The following is a 22114-nucleotide window of genomic DNA, read 5'->3' on the forward strand; positions in this document are numbered from 1 at the left end:
TATGAATGTTATGTTTATCTAATGCGTTAAATGACAAATTGTTGCAAACAAATGTTTCTTAACATCACTGGGTAAAATGGCCCTTTGTAGAAACTTCCACTGTGATACCAGCACTACATACTAAACATAACGTTCACATCTCATGCTCAATGTGATGCCCATTGGCTTGCATACATAGGTTCACTCTGCGGATGAAGGATGCCCTACTTCGTGCTACTGTTTCCTCTTTAATGGCTGTACAAGCATCAATAATGCGTTGCTTCATGTCCTCTGGTGTTGTTGGTTCATGTTGGTAAACAGCATCCTTCACTGCTCCCCAAAGAAAGTAATCCAGCGGTGTAAGGTCCAGAGATCGGGCAGGCCACCTAACTGGGCCACCTCGTCCAATCCATCTACCAGGGAACTTACGGTTCTGAAGTCATCGTGCTCGTAAGGCGTTTTGTGCAGGGCATCCGTCATGCTGATACCACATGACCATTCTCCGGTTCAGAGGTACGGTGTCCAAGAGAACAGGAAGATTGTGTCGTACAAATCTGGAGTATTGTCTGCCATTTTGGATGCCATTTATAAAGAAAGGTCCGATAATGGTATCTCCAATAATCCCACGCCAAACATTAAATTTCCACGGACGTTGATGCTCTACCTGACGGAGCCATTTTGGATTGTCTGCGGACCAATAATACATATTCCTCATGTTGACAATTCCTTTGTTGGAGAATGAAGCCTCGTCGGTAAAGAGAACATCTACAAAAAGATTTGGATTAGTCAGAAGTTTTTGCTGAAGCCACCGACAAAATGTTACCCTATTGCGGAAGTCATTTCCATGAAAATCCTGGTGTAAATGAACATGGTAAGGATGAAATTTATGACTTTTAAGAATACGCTGTGCACTTGATTTTGACACACCAACTTCACGTTCAATTTGACGTGTGTTGATTTGAGGATTCACAGCTATGGTAGCGAGCACAGCAACTTCAGCACGTTCATCTGTGCGTGTTCTAGGACGATGTCGAGGTCTTGGATTTAAGCTTTCCGTTTCATGTAGACGAGATGTGAGACGACCAAACATCCGGGGCGAAGGCGTTGGCTTGTCAGGGAATCGTCTTCTGTACAGTCGTTCTGCCTGAACAGAATTTCGTCCACCTACAACAGGGTACAGTACAGGTATGTAGAGTAGGGTAGAAAACAGACATATTAACTTAATAATCATAATGTTCGCTAACAGTACTATCAACAAACAAGTAATCTCATAACGTATTTCCCGTCAACGTACATTCTCCATAGATCAGCAGCATTTCTACCATATCTCCATGTGTATACATTATACTGTACAGTATAAGTTCCACAACACAACGTTTATTCACAATGTGTACTACCTCCGTGCCGTCACTAGATTACTCTGATGCACGACTACACTGGCAAGTGGTGTACTGCACGCCAAAGCAACAACAAATGGGATGCTGGGAGGGTGGTGGAGTACAGGAGTTTGCATGGGTCGCAAATCATAAACAAGGCGAAGTGGTAACTGTGGCAGTAGTGGGAACTACGTTCGACACTTGACTAGGTAGAGCCAGGCCCTGCGCGACAGGCACAATGGGTCATATAACGCATTAGATAAACCTTATTTTGGGTGTGCAGGATAAATAAGACAACCTGACGGGTGTACACCAATCGGTACTGGTTCATATTGTGTACGTAGATACGTAAAACGTGCAAGAGGGAAACCATTATGTGCTTATGAGAGTTGATGGCAGCAGACCGTATTATTCGTTTCGGACCTCTTGATAAGTATGGAGGTGTGATTACACATGTCAATCACATCGCGATTACGGGCAGCATGGGGTTCACACCTGAGCCTCAGGACGTGCGCTAGCAGCGCTTATCGGGTGTTTCAAGCGTCAACTTCGCGTCTCAATATCTCGGGATGTAATGGGAATATTGCGATGCAATCAACGCCATTGTGTATGTGCTTTGTCATGCTATGGATTTCTGAAGAAAAAATATAGGAGGTCCGTTTAAAAAAACATAAGTTTGTGTTAAAAAATACATATAATTTCGTTTTAGAATGTTTCCAAATATGTACATTCATGGGCCCCAGCCCTACATTGATACCGGTGAAAGTCGTTTTCCAATATCTGTTATTGTTCCAGAGATATTTTGGGTGGACAGGATAGCTGGGACAGCCTGTATGTTTCTGCTGCTGGATCCGCCCTTATGCTGCCCATGTCAACGGCCATTGTCTACTGTATTCCTTGGGCATAGAGCAGGACGTCAGCAGCGTTTCCACTTTACAAATGATTCCACATTTAGCTGTAACGTCTTAGCATTCACATTTCCATTATCACTTGCACCAACACAATGTAGATGCTTCAAAAACCATTTCATTCAGTGATCGTGGATCTCAGTTGCCTTCCCTCTAAATGTTGAGGATCTCCTCTAGCCGAGATGGAGATGAATACTTAGAGATACCGGATGACAAGTACTGAACGATACCGAAAAAAACTTAGTTACAAACTACGGCGTGCACACACTTTCAAAATGGTTCAAATGGCTCTAAGCACTATGGGACTTAACATCTGAGGTTATCGGTCCCTAGACTTAGAACAACTTAAACCTAACCAACCTAAGGACATCACACACATCCATGCCGGAGGCAGGATTCGAACCTGCGACCGTAGCAGCAGCGCGGTTCGGGACTGAAGCGCCCAGAACCGCTCGGCTCTGGCGGACGGCTACACACTTTATTCAACATGTAAACTTCACTACAGATATTCGGATTTAGGTTATGACATGTTTTATATGCCTGCCACCATTGGAGATGATGTGGCGCAGACGAATAGCGAAATTTTGCATGGCCCCCTGAAATGTCGGAACACGGAACATCGATGCTCTCGATGACATCATGAGTAGCAGCTGTTTTCTGGTCAGCAATGATTTTGAGGTTATTGCAGTACACCTTGTCATTAATATAGCACCACAAAAAGAAGTCGCATGTGTTCAGATCTGGAGAATATAGCGGCCAATCGAAGCCCATGCCAGTGGCTCTGGGTACCCCAGAGCTAGAATGCTGTCCCCAAAGTACCCCTCCAGGATATCAAACACTCTCCTGCTTCGATGGGGTCGAGCTCCGTCTTGCATGAAACAACGAATGGCATGTCATCTGCAAATGCTGCCAGATCACTTACATTACGGCTATCATGTAACTTTTGTAGTATGGGTTCCAGTGCTATATCCCAAAACTCTGGTCCACACACTGATCCCTGCGGAAAGCCTTTTGTCATGGAAGTCTTTCCTTTTTTGAGCATATTGACATTGCATGTCTCCTGCGGCAACAGTTTCTCAGGGAGTTATTCAGGGCCTCTGGACACTCCAGCTCCCTATGGAGACGAAAGAAAGGAGGCCGCGACATGTTATTGAAAGCACCAGTAATATCGATCATTATCGCTAGAGTGTACATAAAATCAAGATCTGTCGCTGGCGAAATCGCCTTATTAATTGTGTCTTCAGTTGATTTGCGTCTTCTAAACCCTTACTGGCGAGTGCTCGTCCCTTGAAGTAGTCTGTCAGCCTGTAATCTTTTGCATCATAGTTTTTCGAATATCTTACCAACAATGTTCAGCAGACAAATTGGTCAGTAGGAAATTGGTATTATCGGATCCTTATCTTCCCGTTTACTGATAACCAATATCCCGGCATTCCTCCACGGTGCAGGGACCCTTCCTTGCAAGAGACACTCGTAGTACAGTTCACACAGGTAGATATCTACTTGCTCATATAAAGCTTGTATTACTTAGGCTGCGATTCCATCCAGTCCTGAACATTTTTTTTTTCCTTTTTCAACCCCTTAGAATTATTTGCCTAATTTCTTCTCATACGAAGGGGAACACAAGTTTGTTTCTATAGTGTTCCTGGAACATGGCTCGTAATCGACGCCGATCTTTTGTCTCGTCTTCTTCTTCGTCGTCAGGAAGCAGTGTTACCATTAGCGGCGCAGCTGACTGTTCTCAGCTTTCTGTTATCGTCCCATCATTTCTTTTGAGCGCGGGAAAGACTGTTGGTGATCCTATTTTCTTGCAGACTATTTTGTATGGTATTCTCCAGGGATCGATTTCTGAGTTAGTTTCCATGAATTGTTTACATTTTCGATTTCCATAACTCTCTCTTAAAACGTTTTTAAGGTGCCTGTATCTATGCAGCCTTCGGATTCTTTCTTCTTGGGTCATGTTGCTATGGCATAGCTTCCTCGTCTTTCGTGTTTCGCGTCTTCATTTTTGCAGCACCTCAGTCTAGATGCAAGGTAATTATCTAGGAGGATCTCCACTGGTAGGTCGCGATGCCTTTATTGCAGTAGGTATGGCCGCTGTCAGTTCTTGCGCTTTAGCATCTACATCACCACCCAGCGATAGACTTCCTGGACAGTGAAACACTCTTCTTCCCAGTTAGCCTCCTCGATGTTATATTTGGGCCTTATGCACACATTTTCTGTAGTATCTTGGATTTCCCTTCCCGTGATGATACAATGTATGATACTGGGATCACTCTGTCATTCCACTCTAACCTTCCAGCCTTCCACACAGCGCGCCTCTGACATGTTTGCTAGAGTGACGTCTACGTTTGACGTTGTGCGTCCCTCCCTTCATACATCAGCGGATTGCGAGGTTTATTCAATATCTGTAGGTTGAGTTCCATGATGGTTTCTTCTAGTTGTTTTCTACAATCTTCAGTCAAGCGGCTGTGCCACAATACTAACTTCGTTTTTGCATCAGTGGCGTACAGGAGGGGCTTAATTCGTCCTTGGTGACTAATATCCTTCAACTTTTGCAAATACTCATCGATTTCGTCACTAAACAGAAAATATACAGAAGCCAGGATGCAAATCTCCTTTCTGGTTAACACTGACAAACGGATTACGTGTTCTGAACAATACTGTCGTCATATTTTTGTCACTGCGATGGCCATGTTAAATACCATTATTGCTCCCATATGATGTTAGCCTTGGGTGACAATCAGCGCAGTTATTGGCATACCGGGGACCTTTCTGCCTTAGTGTAGGGTCCTTGGAGGCACAATACATCTAACTTTTCTGCTGCTCTTTTAGTCTCATACATTACGCTGGCAGTTCTCATGGCATTAAGCTGTCCTAATTTTATCTCCATTACGGATGATGGATATATTTTCGACAATCTGGCAAGTCTCGCCTATAATCCCAACCAATACGACCATGCCTCATCGCAAAGGGCTTGTATGACGTATCTAAGGAGACAGGTTTATTTCTTCTGGTAGAAACCTGTTTCAGTAACTGTTCTAGTTTTTTACTGCAGTTGACAAATTGTTCAATTTTAGATGGATTCTATCTACGGAGTTAGGTACAGGAAAAGTAGTATACTCTCGTTCTGGACGTATATTCCATACTAGATGCCTTAACGCTGTAGTAAGCGTCACTGGCTTTTAAACCTAGTGAGCTGCATCACGTTCTCAATTCTTCCATAAATCTGTCGTGGATCTGTCCTGGTCTGTGTTTTGTTGTTTACTTCTTTGTAGCAGGTGTTTGTTCGCTGTACTAAGTGGCTCTGAGCCTCGTGCTGTTTTTGTTTCAGGTTCATATCCTGCAGTTGTAAATTTTATTTTGCTTCAGATGGTAGCACTATATTTTCCTCAGATTGTGTTGTCACGTTCTACATGCAAATGGTTCAAATGGCACTGAGCACTATGGAACTTAACTTCTGAGCTCATCAGTCCCCTAGAACATAGAACTACTTAAACCTAACTAACCTAAGGACATGACACACATCCATGCCCGATGCAGGATTCGAACCTGCGACCGTAGCAGTCGCTCGGTTCCAGACTGTAGCGCCTAGAACCGCTTCGGCCGGCGTTCTACATACAACTGCCCAGTTTCTGTCACCAAATCTTGCTCGCCTGTATCATATGTCAATTCTGCTTCTGCCTTTGATCTTTCTGCTCCATTATACCTTATAGTTCTGAATTTTCACCAAAAACGTCTCTCTCGCTTTCTTGTTGGCAGATGAACCTCTACTTCAGTCTGCGTCGCATACTTTTTCCAATGGTACTGGCTGCTCACTTTTTGCCTAAAAGTATCTTGCTTTCTTGTAGGAGGATGAACCTCTACTTCGGTCTGCATCGTACGCTCTTTTCAGTGGTACTAGCTGCTCACCTTTTGTCTGAAATTCCTCTCTTTTTCAGCATCCCTCTGCCTCCTCGATGGTGATCAATGATTTTTACATAAACCGCAAGTAATAGTGTCATCAGAGTCATCATTGTTTCGTAGTGTTATGACACACATATCCATAGCCCGTTCATAAAAACCTGCTTTTTAGAAGGATTTGGTACCTGTGACAGTCATCCCTGCTCGACGTGCACTTTTTACCCACATATTTAGATGGCACACCACAGTGTCCATAAATTACTACTTGTTTATCAAAATGTTTTGCCAGTTGACCAAGATCTTGACAATGGGTGCACCATCTTATTACTAAGTAGTCTTTCACTGAAACAGAAGGTAGTGATGCTGTGGACGCTGGGGTGAAGTCGACGATCTAACTCATCCCAAAGGTGTTCCATTTGGTTGAGGTAGTGACTGTGCGTAGGCCAGCTCATTTCAGAAATGTTATTGTCCACAAACAATTGCCTTACAGATGCTGCTTACGACAGGGTGGATTGTCATCCCGATACACCAATCAGCGTCTCCGAACTCTGGCGTACTCAGTACACCGTGCAGTAAAATGTGTTCATATCCTTCAGCATTTAGCCTTTTCTTAAGCACAATAAGGGGCCCACACAGTAACACCAACTCCTGTGTACTTAACTGTTGGCGTTACACATGATGGCAGGTAGCGTTCGCCAGGCATTCACCAAACCCACACCCTTTCACTGAATTGTCACTGGGTGTACCACGATTATTACTCCAGATCACACGTTCATCATCCACTAACCAGTGACGTCACTCTTTACACCACGTCAAGCGTCGCTTAGTATTGACTACAAAAATATGTTGCTCATGAGGAACTGCTCGATCATTCTACCCCATTCTCTTTCGCTCCGTACGAACAGTCTTTGTGCTAGCTGGACTGCTGGTAGCACTTTGGAAGCCACGACTGACGCTTTCCACTGATTTCATGCAATAATTTACAACCACCCTCTGCAAGGCCCGACCGTCCTTGCCCTTCAGTACACGAGGTCTGCCTGGTCTCGGTTGTTCCTTCGCGTTTCCACTTCGCAGTCACACCACCGACAGCCGACTTGGACGGCTTCAGAAGGGTTGATATGTCCCTGATGAATTTTTTATTCAGGTGACATCCAATGCCTAGTCCACGTTCGAAGTGACTGACCTCTCCTAACCAACGTATTGTGCTGTTACTGCAACGCCCGCATCTCGTGGTTGTGCGGTAGCGTTCTCGCTTCCCACGCCCGGGTTCCCGGGTTCGATTCCCGGCGGGGTCAGGGATTTTCTCTGCCTCGTGATGGCTGGGTGTTGTGTGCTGTCCTTAGGTTAGTTAGGTTTAAGTAGTTCTAAGTTCTAGGGGACTTATGACCACAGCAGTTGAGTCCCATAGTGCTCAGAGCCATTTGAACCATTTGTTACTGCAACACAACAGCCCCACCACCTTCTATATTGGCATATACGCCTCCCGTAGCATCTAGCCATCAGTTCCGCACTACACAGGGGTGTCCGAATAGTTTTGATTAGATAGTGTGTGCTGGATCGGACTCGAAGTGGATCTTTGCTTTTCGCGGACGGAACGACTCAGAACCTGAACGTATTACTGGGTTCTCTCCACAGAGTTTGGAAGATGTGAGACTAGCAGTTCTTGGGGTAATTACCGTCTTAGCGACACCCTCGGATTTGTCGTTAAGTGGAATCCTCCACTACATCTCCCAGGGGTATTATCCTGGCAGCATGCGGGAGATTCAGTCGCGTTTGGAAAGTTTAGAGAGCAGCTAGTAACAAGATAAAGCTTTGATTCGATCCGTGAGGTAATGTCGGATGGTACAACTGACAGTTCAGAATCCGCGGCGTGTAGGAACTTGGTTCGACTCCCGACCTGTCACATATTTCTAACTTCTCACATATGTTAAGAGCGTGAAAACAGTTGACTAGGGAAAATTTTTACCTGTGTACAAAACTCGGCAGATTACTAATAATCTAGGTGGCTTAGTGATGAAATCTATGGTTGCTAGAATTTCTTTCGGGTTCACAACTTCACATTCGCAAGCACTTGCTCTTAAAATCAGATTGGACTTTTGGTATTCTAGTTCTTTTCATGAATAGGTTACATGTACAGAATATCCGAGTGAGCATATAGCAGGTCCTCTAGGAAACAACCAGGAAAACGGTACTACGTTGAATGCTTTGGAGAGTGAGTGTCTTCGAGAATATTATTATAGTTTTTGTAATTTATCACAAATAGCCCATGCACGAGAATCAGATTGTAAATGTAAGTGTGGAACAATCTGACCTACGCTGCAGGATAAATAGTCGCGTGATATATTTGGTGGCAAGATCAATCAATAATTAACTTAGTACCAATACAACCGATTAATACAATACTTCAGTTAATGATTACTATAAGTAATGAGCGGTATAATGTGAAGCAAACTGAACGACCTTGAAATGTACAGTGCGCGGCCTCCACAAAAATGAGAAAGAGCTAACTAGAAATGTCTGTATAATATCGTATCAAATTATTTTTTGATTTGTGAATCTTGAAAAACCGGAAAAAGTTGAAAGAAGAATTCTAAGGAAAATACACCAATTGAGATCAAACAGAGAGCTCTATTTGAAAATGTAAAAGCTAGCTAATGTAATGAGGTAAAGTAGACCACAGTTTTATGTACACACAAACCGAATGGATAATAACAGACTAACCACGCCGATCTTCAATTATTAATTAATTAAATTAAGTTAACTGATTCTTCTGTCGCTTGTTTGTAGAACAACCTAAAATTAAAAATGAAAACACAATATTTTGTATGTTCCACAGCATTAAATATTTTTACTTTTTTTATTGGAATAACCCTTTTGGAAGATACGATAAATCTACTTTGGTTTTGCTTCTTTGTGTTTAATTTTCGTTGCTCCCAGACTTCTTTCATACTTCGACAGTGTCGTTCGTTTTCTACCTGGGTCCGCTTTCCCCCTTTTGAAGACCTCTTTCTCTGCTGAAAGCCTGCCTTTTGTGTTGCTACTCTAAAAACTATTCTGTTGTCGATTATGTCCATTCTAATAACAGTTTGTTTCATAACTTTGAAAATTTCAGTGAGCCATGTGGGCTTGGATTTGCAGCTGTACAGTAAGTTGAAGATCGGCGTGGTTAGTCTGTTATTATCCATACGGTTTATGTGTACATAAAACTGTGGTCTACTTTTCCTCATTACATTAGCTTGCTTTAACATTTTCAAATAGAGCTTTCTGTTTGATCTTAATTTGTGTATTTTCCTTAGAATTCTTCTTTCAACTTTTTCCTGTTTTTCAAGACACACAAATCCTGTTAGTTTAAGTGTTTCTGTCGCATACCGTGTTTCAGGCTTCACCACTGTTTGGCAGTGTCTTACTTTTGTGTTACAGGACAAAGTTTTTTTGTTATATGTGCTTTTTGTCATATGGAATGCTATTTCCATTTTATGTACTCTAATTTCTGTGGCTACCCTCAGACTTCAAGAAGAATATAATAATTCCAATCCCAAAGAAAGCAGGTGTTGACAGATGTGAAAATTACCGAACTATCAGTTTAATAAGTCACGTCTGCAAAATACTAACGCGAATTCTTTACAGACGAATGGAAAAACTAGTAGTAGCCGACCTTGGGGGAAGATCAGTTTGGATTCCGTAGAAATATTGGAACACGTGAGGCAATACTGACCTTACGACCTATCTTAGAAGCTAGATTAAGAAAAGGCAAACCTACGTTTCTAGCATTTGTAGACTTAGAGAAAGCTTTTGACAATGTTGACTGGAATACTCTCTTTCAAATTCTGAAGGTGGCAGGGGTAAAATACAGGGAGCGAAAGGCTATTTACAATTTGTACAGAAACCAGATGGCAGTTATAAGAATCGAGGGACACGAAAGGGAAGCAGTGGTTGGGAAGGGAGTGAGACAGCGTTGTAGCCCATCCCCGATGTTATTCAATGTGTATATTGAACAAGCAGTGAAGGAAACAAAAGAAAAATTCGGAGTAGGTATTAAAATCCATGGAGAAGAAATAAAAACTTTGAGGTTTGCCGATGACATTGTAATTCTGTCAGAGACAGCAAAGGACTTGGAAGAGCAGTTGAACGGAATGGATAGTGTCTTGAAAGGAGGATATAAGATGAACATCAACAAAAGCAAAACGAAGATAATGGAATATAGTCGAATTAAGTCGGGTGATGCTGAGGGAATTGTATTAGGAAATGAGACACTTAAAGTAGTAAAGGAGTTTTGCTATTTGGGGAGCAAAATAACTGATGATGGTCGAAGTAGAGAGGACATAAAATGTAGACTGGCAATGGCAAGGAAAGCATTTCTGAAGAAGAGAAATTTGTTAACATCGAGTTTAGATGTAAGTGTCAGGAAGTCGTTTCTGAAAGTATTTGTATGGAGTGTAGCCATGTATGGAAGTGAAACATGGACGATAAATAGTTTGGACAAGAAGAGAATAGAAGCTTTTGAAATGTGGTGCTACAGAAGAATGCTGAAGATTAGATGGGTAGATCACATAACTAATGAGGAGGTATTGAATAGAATTGGGGAGAAGAGGAGTTTGTGGCACAACTTGACTAGAAGATGGGATCGGTTGGTAGGACATGTTCTGAGACATCGAGGGATCACCAGTTTAGTATTGGAGGGCAGCGTGGAGGGTAAAAATCGTAGAGGGAGACCAAGAGATGAATACACTAAGCAGATTCAGAAGGATGTAGGTTGCAGTAGTTACTGGGAGATGAAGAAGCTTGCACAGGATAGAGTAGCATGGAGAGCTGCATCAAACCAGTCTCAGGACTGAAGACCACAACAACAACAACCTTTTCTTTTGTAATGTTTGTCATCCATTTTACTAGGCATTTCAAACAGTTTGTTTTAGGTATTGTACTATGAATTTTAAAATTTGGAGGGGCATCAATGATATTTTTCATGAAGTGTGTGATCTGTTTCAAATGATATTTTTAATCCTGCTTTCTCTGATAGTTTCTGTAGCTCTGTGATTTGTTCTTTGGCACTACCCAGTAAGTCATTAATTTAATTACTACCATGTCATCTGCAAAAGCTATACAGTCTATGTTGATTTTATTTCAGTTTCTGCCTAGTTGAACATCCTTAGTATTCATGGATTTTCTCCATTCTCTCATTATCTTCTCTAACGCGTAGAGTGATAACCAATCTCCTTGTCTGACTCCTGATTTTATTTCGAAAGGGTTTGACAGTTCCCCATAAATTTTACTTTAGATGATGTGTTTGTTAAAGTTCCTTTAATTTTTTATGTTTTTATTGTGGACTCCGAATTTCTTTATAAAGTTGATTAGTGCAGCAGTCTTCCCTGTTTTTGGGCCTATAAACGGTAAAGTTGGTGGTGTGTACGTCTGTAAACTATTTTTAGGTGTTTTATAAAATTTCCTTGTTTTGTCCTACTTATAGTGTGACTCAATTGACGTTAGTTGATCTTTCATATATTATACTCTGATTTTTTTTTGGAACTTTTGATCCAAATTTCCTCGTTTCTACAAATGTTTCCCTTTTCTTATCATTTTTATTTGCGTTCCATATATTCCAAGCTCGTTGTTTCATCATAATTAGCTCATCACAGTCATCATTCCATCGGACATGTTTCAATTTGATTTTAAGAAAAATAGTCTTCTTCAGTCTGAATAATGTACTTATGAAGTTGTTCCGATCACTTGGGTATTCTTTTTTCCAATTGCATTTCGTAATCCTTTCGTGTATATAACTTCTGCACGTCAAACTTTTTGGGTTTGAATTGGTTCTCTTTTCTAAATATTAGTATAATCTCAAATATAACGATAGCTAGGTAGTGCTGTTAATTTAAATCGGTGAAAACGTGACAGTTGTTTTGCATCACAAATCGGATTTGAAGATACGAATTTAGTTTTTTTTCTGCAAAGTTCATTGAAGAATGTAGATTTTAGTACTATGTTATGCTGTCTGCATAGGCTTAACAGTCTTTCTTCGTTTGCGTTCGTTCTTCTTTCATGTGCTGGGAATTTTCCTACTATTGATCTGTGCTGACGCTCTTTGCTAATTTGTGCATTAAAGTCTCCAAGTAGTAGTACTGTGGTTTTCAATGGGCTGTGATCTAGCGTGTTTGACACATTTTTGCCAAACATTTTCTGTTTTTTCTTTCTGTGTTATGTTTTTCTCATTTGTTGCTGCATGTGTATTTAAAGTGCTGTAATCTTTGTATGATGATTTAAATGTTAGTGTGGAAAGTCCCTCATTAATCTATGTAAGTTCCGTTATTAAGTTTAATAAATTTTCGTTTACAATGAAACCTGTTCCAAATTTGGGTACGTTCTTCTTTTCTTCGTTCTCCCTCAAATATTCTGAATCGTTCTGAATCTAAAAGACGTTCATCAGTAAATCTTGTTGTTTACAGTGCTTTTATCATTACATTTCTTTCCTTCAGAGAGTTTATTAAAGTTTTAAATTTTCCTGTTTCTGAGAGTGAATTTACATTAAAAGTGACTCGGGAACTTACGTTTCTGTGTTTGATTTTATGGGTTTGTCATTTAACGCAGGCTTCAGAATGCTCCGACTCATCCTTTGCAGAATGTCGTAGGCCCCCAGAATACGAATGCCTACTTATCATTTCCTAGGAAATGGGCGATTGCGTGCTCGCTGGATTAAAATCTTTTACAAAGTGCATCTCCCTTGCTGATTGCTTGTTCAATTAGGGGGTCAATTCCCCTAAAGATACTGCTCAGCGCGTTAGCTCTCAGGAATATGTTTCCAGCAGTCCTCTGGTGAACAGACGCTGATCACTTTGCCGCTTCTACATCTACATCTACATGGATACTCTGCAAATCACATTTAAGTGCCTGGCAGAGGGTTCATCGAACCACCTTCACAATTCTCTATTATTCCTATCTCGTATAGCGTGCGGAAAGAATGAACACCTATATCTTTCCGTTCGAGCTCTGATTTCCCTTATTTTATCGTGGTGGTCATTCCTCCCTATGTAGGTCGGTGTCAACAAAATATTATCGCATTCGGAGGAGAAAGTTGGTGATTGGAATTTCGTGAGAAGATTCCGTCGCAACGTAAAACGCCTTTCTTTTAATGATGTCTAGCCCAAATCCTGTATCATTTCTGTGACACACGCTCCCATATTTCGCGATAATACAAAACGTGCTGCCTTTCTTTGAACTTTTTCGATGTACTCCGTCACTCCTTTCTGGTAAGGATCCCACACCGCGCAGCAGTATTCTAAAAGAGGACGGACAAGCGTAGTGTAGGAAGTCTCCTTAGCAGGTCTGTTACATTTTCTAAGTGTCCCTGCCAATAAAACGCAGTCTGTGGTTCGCCTTCCCCACAACGTTTTCTGTGTGTTCCTTCCAATTTAAGTTGTTCGTAGTTGTAATACCTAGGTATTTAGTTGAATTTACGGCTTTTAGATTAGACTGATTTATCGTGTAACCGAAGTTTGAGTTCCTTTTAGCACTCATGTGGATGACCTCACACTTTTCGTTATTCAGGGTCAACTGCCACTTTTCGCACCATTCAGATATTTTTTCTAAATCGTTTTGCAGTTTGTGTGTACATTACCATGAGGGGTGAGGTACACGTTCGACGGGCGTTTCATAGGACGTGGAGGACGCATAAATTGGCCAGCCCGTTCTCCTGATCTTACACCTCTGGACTTCTTTCTGTTGGGTACGTTAAAGGAGAATGTGTACCATGATGTGCCTACAACCCCAGAGGATATGAAACAATGTATTGTGGCAGCCTGCGGCGACATTACACCAGATGTACTGCGGCGTGTACGACATTCATTACGCCAGAGATTGCAATTTTGTGCAGCAAATGATGGCCACCACATTGATCATCTATTGGCCTGACATGTCGGGACACACTCTATTCCACTCCGTAATTGAAAACGGAAACCACGTGTGTACGTGTACCTCACCCCTCATGGTAGTGTACATGTGCGTCAGTGAAAAAGACCAATAAAACGGTGTTAGCATGTGGACGTAATGTGCTGTTCCAGTCTCTTCTGTACCTAAGGTCCATCACTGTTCCCTTTGGATCCCTACGTAATTCGGTGCTCTCCGATACACACGATCGAACAGCGGAGGAGTGGTACTCAAGCGTCAACTTTAGGTTACAATATCTCCGGATGTAATCAACATTTTACAATGCAACAAACGGCACTGATTACGTATTTGTTTATATGTTCAGATGTGCTAACAAAACTAACGGGGTTCCATTTAAAAAACGTAGGTTTGTGTTAAAAAACATACTTCCGTGCATCTTTTTATGGTTTGTATTAACCAATTACACTAGCCCCTCTCCTCACGTTCGGTCTGTGGAATCGATTCGTCAGTATTTGATGTGGTTTACGAAATATATCCAGCGGTAATGTTAGGTGACTCACCCTGTATATGTGAGAAAATACTATGTTGTCGCAGCTCGCCACATGTTCACTACACCAAGCTGGACTCGGTGTGACCTGTATGGCGCAATCAGGAATTTAACAACAATGTGGATTTAATTTTTTTTGTTTTTTTTCGTTTTGTAAACCCTTATTCCGGAAATGAGAGGGATTAAATCTCGTTGGTTGGACGGGATTAGGCTACAGAAGGATGGTAACACACTTGGACTAACTAATCATCACCATTTTGAATTAATTCACTGGTACTCTAAGGCCATTTGGCCTTGCGCACAAAAGACAAATATCAAGCAGTGACTTTTTCCTGCTAGTCACCGAAATTCCTCTTCGAACTCCTTGAAACAGAGACAGGCAGTTCCTGTTCAGCACTACTCCAATGAATACTGTAAAATGCTACTTAGTTTGCAGTTGCTGTGTGTCTACCAGTGCCGCGCAGGGGCTGCCGTGTGGTCTAGGTCGCCTTGCCACTGTTCGCGTGGCTGCCCCCGTCGGAGGTTCGAGTCCTCCTTCGGGCACGAGTGTGTGTGTTGTACGTAGCGTAAGTTAATTTAAGTTGGATTAAGTACTATGCAAGCCTAGGGACCGATGGCCTCAGCAGTTTGGTCCCATAGGAACTTAACACCATCATCGCTTCTACCAGAGTGTATCGCCAGTGTCTACTGCGGAGCGTCACTGCCCTCTGGATGCTCCATACTGAAATTGACTACCCTAATCTGCGGCTGGCTGACCTTTTATTTCGTTCTTAACTGATTCTGGGTGCACACAGCCCTCTTCTGCACTTGGGTGGAACATCCCTTAAAACCTTCCCTCGAGACGCGATCGCCTTTATGTTTGACTATCATTCTAAATTCCACTCGGAATTCTTTCATCACGTGTGTAGGAACGCTTTCTCCTATTCCATTAACCTGGATCCTCGGCTCCTTTGGAGAGATGTCAAATGTAATGCTTACTGGCGTATTTGACCAGCCTCTTAGAAATAATGTCCAGCTGCTCCAGGAAGCGTTACCTTCTCCCAATATCCTGTTTGTCTTCCATCTGTCACGTTCGCGGGTCAGTTTGACTATGGAACTCTGCGCAGTCTAAAGTGCACTACCCAAAGTGCCGTTAATACAATTAAAATATAGTTACCAAGTTTTTACACAAATTTTCTCTAATGTTACACGTGAAAGAAAACATCTTAACGTATATTTGTTATTACTACCCTGTAATCAGTGTTTCTCGGATGTCCATTCCCTTCCCTCTATATATTGACAGTAAGGGTATTCTATTTATTTCGGGTGTTTGCACTATTGTCGTCTCTACACAAATAGACCAACAGAAGTTTCCATCTCGAGGCTCATCAAACTATTTTTATTCAAATACTTACAAAAGTTACATTTTTCACAGCATAGAAATATAATAACAAAACTAAACTTAAATTCATGTATGAAGCAATGGAATTAGTATGGACGTTCTTTTCCCGTTCTAATTCAAGTTGTTCTTTACTATGAATTTATCACTATCTTCTAATCTTTTTCCAGTTACTCTTACGTCATCTAAGTTGGAGGTGATATACTCCGAAGGTAATGCAAATTGTATTTCTGAAGTATTGATTTTTTTTTTTTTTTCATTTCGTCACAACAGTCTAAGTTCACGTCTACATTTTGTATTACGTCTCAGCTGGTATAGTCGGACTGGATCACTTTGTCTTATTGAATATATATGTGTGATTCGTATCCTTTACAGTTTTTCTCAAGTTTTATTCTTCCTATTCCATTTAATTTAATACCCTTAGATGAATACTTGGTACACAAAGCGGTGATGTCTTTCTCTTTAGGTATTACACATAACCATTCATTAATACTTAAACTATTCCATAAACTTCTTTCTAACGAAATCACTTTCTTGGCACAATTTCTGGGGTCTGTGACTGTCTTCTAATAATTTCACTTCACAATCCTCCTGGTTCTACATTGAAATTAACCGAATGTTTCTTTAAATATTTGTTTGTCCATTTTTGTACAATCTGGCTGATTAGGTGATAGTTCAGCGTACAGATTCTTGCAGCTGTCTAGCAACAAACATTCTTTCTCTGGTTGTATGTACGCATACTGATCTGAACGACAAGTCAATTTAATTCTTAATGGTAGCACTTGATACAAATTAAAATCTTTATTTTGGGTTAGTGGAATACTAATACATTATTGGTGACAAATACTCCCATAACTTTAAACAATATTAGAGGTATTGGGAACTTTACTTCTCTTAATTCATTTTGAATTAGTCTTAGATATTTGACAATTTTAACTGGATTTACAATATGAGGGGAAACAATGCCCTTTTGAACATGAATTATCGCGTTTACTAACTGGTGATATTCCATATCTTATTCATTAAATAAAATCTATAATTCCAAAAGTTGTTCACCGATCGTCATGAATGCAGCAATCCTCTTTAGACCATTATCTGTAGTCCTCAGAGGATATGTAATAAATTTTTCTAGTTTAGTCATTCCATTTTTGAGCAACTGCTCATTTGTGGAGATAGAATATACGGTTCTGTTCAAACCCGACAACGTTGTTCTGACTGCAGCTACTTGTCATTTGGATAATTTCGACAGTTGTTCTGATCTAGACTCCATATTATCGATGTGCGGCTTGTAATAAGCAGCATCTGCCTCATCCAAGCTTAGAAATAAAATTTTACCGATTTCTCTTACAAAGGTGAGAATTCTCCCATACTGACATTGTTAATTAATGTATTAGGGCCTTGGTTTCTTGTAGTTGTTCCACGTTGTGTGTAAATCGGTTAATTAGCATATTACGTTTTACCTAGCTAACGTTTAGTGTCTCCAATCTATCTTTACACTGCTGTATTGCACTCAGTGCTACCCGTTTCACGGCATGAAACCCTCTTAACTTACGTTAATAATACGGCTGTCATCTATTTACATGCACATTCACCTCCAGTCTCCTATTCGTCTTTATTACTACATTAGGAAGTCTGCTTTTATTACCTCGTATGGGCCTCTGAACTGGGAATCCAACTTCTTTGATCTCTCACGTCATACTGACTCATCATGCAGTAAAACTCTATCCCCTACCTGAAATGTTCTGCAATGTTCCATTTGTCATAATGGACTTTTCTTGCTCGCTTCTTTGCCTTCTTTTATTTTATCTCTCGCTACTCGATGCGCTTCTTACATTCTAGCTCTGAACCGATATACATAATAATCACTATTATATCCTATGGTGGCTGCCTCCATTTGTAATACGCCTGGTAAAATTCACCATTCTTCTGAACATTAATTCAAAAGGGTATATCGTGTACTGCTATGTCGTGTGGTACTGAAAACAAAAATATTGTAGGAACGCCACGTATCCCAGTTACTGTGATCTACATTTATAACATGTCTCAAATACTCCACCAGTTTTCGATGTGTCCTTTCTAACGCTCCCTTCGCCTGGGGATGAAAAACAGTTGTCTGTAGCTTCTTTATTCTCAATAATCTGCACACTCTATAGCACTTGACTTAAAAAATTCCAACTTCGGTCCGCCAGAAATTTCGAAGGACTACCATACTTTAACATAACTTCTTCTATGAACTTTATCGCTACTGTGTCCATGTCTTGTCTCTGTAACGGGACTGCTAAGGTAAACTTGCATAAATCATCCAGAAATGTTAAAATATATCTGTTGCCTTTTGCAGTTGCGTCTGATGGACCAACTACGTCTATATGACATTTGTTGAAAATGCTTCTACCATGTCCGTAATAACTAATAGCACTTTGGTGTTACTCTGAGAAAATTTATCTCGTACACATTTATCATACGTCCTGAACTACTCCTCGGCATCTCTTTTCATTCCCTCCCACGAGCCATATCTCTTTAAACGATCCAGCTTTCGGTGAATGCGTTGATGTCCACCCAATGGACTGTCATGCACTTCCATGATAATTTCGGCCTTCTGTTCCTCACTTAAGTCTGCCATTTCTTCACCACACTGATTAGTCTCTGTTATCAGTCTGATGGGCTCTTCGTTCTCCCTTGCATGTGCCGCTTCATCCCTTCGTCGCATTCTACTTACTGCATTTGCATTGGCGTTCAGTCGACTTGGATTCTACATAATCTTGTACGAACAGTCTTCTAGTTTGTCTCCATTTTAATAAACAAGAAGATGAGTCTTTTACGCTAAAAATCCTCGTTAATGGCTTGTATCTGTTACTATTGTGAATCTCTTTCCGTAAATGTATGGTCGAAATTGTCTCCAGTTCGGTAGCTGAACAGTTCCTCTTTGCTTTATTTAGTGACCCAGGCGCGCATGCTAATGATAGATCGCTTCTGACCTTGCCTTGTGATAAAACTAAATAAAGTGCCTCACCACTTGTGTCCGTCAAAAGATTTCTCAAAGTAAGAGAACAATAATATGGGAGGATTGTTGAACTCCGCATTCAGTTCCCCGAATGCCTCTTGCTGTGGTCTTTTTCACTCGTAATTTTCATTGGCCTTAAGATACACTACTGGACATTAAATTGCTACACCAAGAAGAAATGCAGATGATAAACGGGTATTCATTGGACAAATATATTATACTAGAACTGACATGTGATTACATTTTCATGTAATTTGGGTGCATAGATCCTGAGAAATCAGTACCCATAACAACCACCTCTGGCCGTAATAACGGCCTTGATACGCCTGGGCATTGGGTCAAATAGAGCTTGGATGGCGTGTACAGGTACAGCTAGCTGCCCCTGCAGCTTCAACACGATACCACAGTTAATCAAGAGTAGTGACTGGCGTATTGTGATGAGCCAGTTGCTCGGCCACCATTGACAAGACGTTTTCAATTGGTGAGAGATCTGGAGAATGTGCTGGCCAGGGCAGCAGTAGAACATTTTCTGTATCCAGAAAGGCCCGTACAGGACCTTCAACATGCGATCGTGCATTATCCTGCTGAAATGTACGGTTTCGCAGGGATCGAATAAAGGGTAGAGCCACGGGTCTTATCACATCTGAAATGTAACGTCCACTGTTAAAAGTGTCGTCAATGCGTACAAGAGGTGACCGAGACGTGTAACCAATGGCACCCCATACCATCACGCCGGGTGATACGCCAGTATGGCGATGACGAATACACGTTTCCAATGTGAGTTCACGGGGATGTCGCCAAACACGGAAGCGACCATCATGATGCTGTAAACAGAACCTGGATTCATCCGAAAAAATGACGTTTTGCCATTCGTGCGCCCAGGTTCGTCGTTGAGTACACCATCGCAGGCGCTCCTGTCTGTGATGCAGCGTCAAGGGTAACCGCAGCCAAGGTCTCCGAGCTGATAGTCCGTGCTGCTGCAAACGTCGTCGAACTGTTCGTGCAGATGCTTGTTGTCTTGCAAACGTCCCCATCTGTTGACTCAGGGATCGAGACGTGGCTACACGATCCGTTACAGCCATGCGGATAAGATGCCTGTCATCTCGACTGCTAGTGATACGAAGCCGTTGGGATCCAGCACGGCGTTCCGTATTACCCTCCTGAACCCACCGATTCCATATTCTGCTAATAGTCATTGGATCTCGACTAACGCTAGCAGAAATGTCGCGATACGATAAACCGCAATTGCGATAGGCTACAATCCGACCTTTATCAAAGTCGGAAACGTGATGGTACGCATTTCTCCTCCTTACACGAGGCATCACAACAACGCTTCACCAAGCAACGCCAGTCAACTGCTATTTGTGTATGAGAAATCGGTTGGAAACTTTCGTCATGTCAGCACGTTGTAGGTGCCACCACCGGCGCCAACCTTGTGTGAATGGTCTGAAAAGCTAATCATTTGCATCTCACAGCATCTTCTTCCTGTCGGTTAAATTTCGCGTCTGTAGCACGTCATCTTCGTGGTGTAACAATTTTAATGGCCAGTAGTGTACTTATGCAAAGGGGCTGCAATTTTACTGAAACCTTTTAGCAAATTTGTATAGTATACAACTAAACTTAAGTATCCTTTTAACTCTTTATTTGTCTTTGGCACTGGGAATCACTTTACCTTTTCTACATTCCATTTTCTGGCTGTGCTCCTGTATTGGGTATTTTATATCCCAAAACTATTACTTCGTTGTGTAAAAACTCACACTTTTCTGGCTATAATTTCAGCCAGTGTTCCATAAGTCGATCGAAAATCTGTCGTAACTTATCATTATTTTCTCTTAAAGAACTATCTTAACAGATATTGTCTAAATACACTAAGCATTTTGTTCCCTATAATCCTGCCAGTGCAACGTACATTAGTGTCTGAAATGTACGTACTGTGTGCTCCTTTCAATTTCGTAGGCATCATATTCTACTTGTAGAGCAGAGAATTAGCACTAAATGCTGTTTTTTCCCTGTCCTGGGGGTCCTTTAGAATCTGGTGGTATCCGCTGGCCGAATCCAATGTGCAAAAATAGTTAGCTTTTCCCTTCTGGTCCAGAATTTCCGATATATGCGCAATTTGAGGTGCCTCCCCGACTGAAATCTCGTTTACTTTACGATAATGTCAACAACCTATACTGAAGAGCCAGAGAAACTGGTACTCCTGGCTAATATCGTGTAGGCCTAGGTCCCCCGCGAGCACGCAGAATTGCCGCAACATGACGTGGCAATGAACTCAACTAATGTCTGAAGTAGTGCTGGCATCATGAATCCTGCAGGGCTGTCCATAAATCCGTAATAGTACGATGGGGTGGAGATCTCTTCCGAAAAGTACATTGCAAGGTATCCCAGATATGCTCAGGTGTTTAACCTCAGAAGAGTATTCCTGGAGCCATTCTGTAGCTATTCTCGACGTGTGAGCTGTAGCATTCTCCTGCTGGAATTGCCTAAGTCCGTCGGAATGCACAATGGACGTGAATGTATGCACGTGATCAGACAGGATGGTTACGTACGTGCCACCTGTCAGAGTCTGGATACACGTGATCAGATCGCACGCCCCACACCATTACAGAGCCTCCACCAGCTTGACCAGTCCCTTGCTGACATACAGGGTCCCTGGATTCATGAGGTTGTCTCCATACCCGTACACGTCCATCCGCTCGATACAATTTGAAACGAGACTCGTCCAACCAGGCAACATGTTTCCATTCATCAACATTCCAATGTCGGTGTGACGGGCCCAGGCGAGGCGTAAAGCTTTGTGTCATGCACTCATCGAGGGTATACGAGTGGGCCTTCGGCTCTGAAATCCCATATCGATGGTATTTCGCTGAATGGTTCGCACGCTGACACTTGTTGATAGCCCAGCATTGAAATCTGCAGCAATCTGCGGACGGGTTGCACTTCTGTTCGTTGAACGATTTTGTTCAGTCGTCGTCGGTCCCGTCCTTGCAGGATCTTTTTCCGGGCCCAGCGATATCAGAGATTTCAATTTTTACCGGATTATTGATATTCACTGTACACTCGTGAAATGGTCAAACGGGAAAATTCCCACTTCATCGCTACCTCGGAGATGCTGTGTCCCATCGCTTGTGCGCCGACTGTAAC

This window comes from Schistocerca nitens, chromosome 3 (genome assembly GCF_023898315.1).
Source record: "Schistocerca nitens isolate TAMUIC-IGC-003100 chromosome 3, iqSchNite1.1, whole genome shotgun sequence".
In the NCBI taxonomy this organism is placed as follows: domain Eukaryota; kingdom Metazoa; phylum Arthropoda; class Insecta; order Orthoptera; family Acrididae; genus Schistocerca; species Schistocerca nitens.